We start from the raw sequence: 2417 nt of genomic DNA on the forward strand, positions 1-2417 counted from the left end.
TTACCATCGCACTAGGATGCAGTCCCCACTCTCTACGCAGTAGAACTGTAAGGGTTTTAGGTCATTCTCTAGTTCAACCTCAACACCTTTCATTTTCATACTTTCGTAAACCAGCCTCAGTTCTGACCCAGGGACCTTCAGTAGGCGGCACAGAAGCCCCTTCACCTTCTGAACGGTCATTGAATCTGGGAGCTTCTTCAGAAGTGGGTTTTGCTCAGGTTTATCTGGACATCGGATGCTTAGAGTCAACAGCTGGTTTTTCAGAGCAAATGGCTGCTGCTGCTTTAATTCCCCCTCTTCGGGTGCCCCATATTTCTGTATGAGACATGGATATCTGGGATGTTCAGCCAGAAAGGCTTGACTTGGCGCATTAAGGTTAGGATCCTGGTTTCCCCCGGCCTTCAACCAGGCAGTCCCAAAGGTCCTGCGGTAGTCGAGTTGAGCTCCCTTTCTCTCTTCTGGAAGAATCTCTGTCTTGTTGAGGAACCTGAGGCCACCTATCTTTGCAATGATGAACTGTCTTGCTGTTTCTAAATTAGTTTCGCTTTCTAGCACAGGGTTATTCTGACAGCTCAGAGAATGTAAAGATTTTAGTTTATCCAGTTCATTTATGAACGACCAATGAGAAATGCTATTGTTGTCAACTGAAAGATGCTTCAATGAAGAAAACATTGCACTTTTGCTTCCAAACCCAACATCACAAAAGCAAACAGAAGAAACTCCTGTGTTGATTAGAATGAGCTTTTCAAGTGCAGGAAGGTGTGCCAGCTCAGACAACGGATTTTCATCGACTAATTTATTATTAGAAATGTTTCAAAGATTGCAACACACCAATGGGTCTTTCGAAGACTGTAATATCATTAGAGACGAGATGCAACTCCTCTAGTGCTGGCCACATTGGTGCGCAATGAAGCACCCTTGTCCATGTCAGTTTTGCGTGGCTGAGTGATAGCACCTTTAGGTTCATAAAGGCGCTAGATAACAACGCTGGGTCAGAAGGAACTCCCAATCTGTTCCCGCTGAGATCAAGCATTTCCAAGTTCCTCAGCTGGCGGGCAATATCGGACACATGATCCCAATGCGAAAGGAGGTTTTGTGATAAATTTAGAGCTGTAATGTTGGGACATACTTTCAAAATATCCCCATCTCGTCCAGCCTGACTGACATCACAGTCGCTCTGTGAGATGTTCTCCAATTTGAATAGTTATGTAAATGTGCAGGGATTTATATAGCGCAAATCACCAAGCGGTCTGTAAGCGCTTGCTTAGGGAACCCGTCCTGGTATTCCCCTGTGAGATAACCCGGCAGGGCATCCGCAAGGTGAAAGCCAGGCATCCCGCCGCGAGGGGCCCATGTGGAGATTAAGCAAGCTATTGCCCAGAGTCGCAGAGTGTGAACCCATGAATCGAGTATGCACTGGAGCGAGAATTATCGAGTCATTGGACATTTATGGACTCAAGACCCAGCCGAGCCGGGAATTGAACCCTGGTCCCGGGCTGACCTCTGCTTCCAGGTCTGCCTCCTCTAACCAGTGAGCCACACTTCTCCACAAGTTGACTTTCCTCTTCTGCAGACTCAAACAACAAGTTCAACCTTCTTCTTGCCAATTATGAGTGCTTCTTCATGAGTATTCTCATCACTTAATTTGCCTTTAAATACACAACGGCTCTTTAAAGCTGTGAGGAAGTCCACTCCGAAATTGGCCTTTTTTGGGCGAATAAATGATGCCCCTTGAGGGTGGCCACACTTAAAATACTGCACCCCTTCGTGGCTGCCATCGTGCTTTCCTCTGTTAGGATTGTCCCATTCCACACCAAGCCACAGCCCAGCTGTCGGGGGCACATTTCCAACATACTGCACAGTGGCATATTCTCCATCACAGGTGATTCTACTTCCAACGGCATTACAAGGCACACAGTCGGTCATGGCGCATTCAATGAAATTGTTTCCAAATAACCAATATAACTTGTTTTTGGCTACCGAAGTGCTCAATCTGATCCCTTTGATATCCTTTGGAATAGGTGTTTTCTAACACTCCAATTGTGCCCCAACGAGTACGTCTCCGTGTTGGGCTCTAGCAACATAAACTGCAAAAGTAGAATAGAGTCTATTCATGGCAGAGGCCCAGCTTCACCTCAATCCTTTTCATTAGGAAGATATTCACGAGATCTGAAAGAGGAAAAAAAGAATGAAGGCTTCCATCTGCTTTTATTTGTTAAATGTATCACATTAACATTCTTCATGTTTATGTTACACGAACAATCCTAACAACCCAGTATTTAGGCAGTCTCATTTCAAAACATTAAATTGGCCTTCCCTTATGACTGACATTTCTTGTCACACAAATAAACATGCAAAGTGTAATCCCTGCCATGAAGGTGAAAGCCCTCCAACAGGCTGCAAGGATTCCGCCTTCT

At 45.3% G+C, this 2417-nt stretch overlaps 1 pseudogene; it reads right to left on the reverse strand.

The window, feature by feature from the left end:
- Positions 1-2140, reverse strand: LOC146862955 (tubulin-specific chaperone E-like; annotated as a pseudogene).
- Between the last annotated feature and the right edge of the window lie 277 nt (positions 2141-2417).

Source organism: Triturus cristatus, chromosome 2_2, assembly GCF_964204655.1.
Source record: "Triturus cristatus chromosome 2_2, aTriCri1.1, whole genome shotgun sequence".
NCBI lineage: Eukaryota > Metazoa > Chordata > Amphibia > Caudata > Salamandridae > Triturus > Triturus cristatus.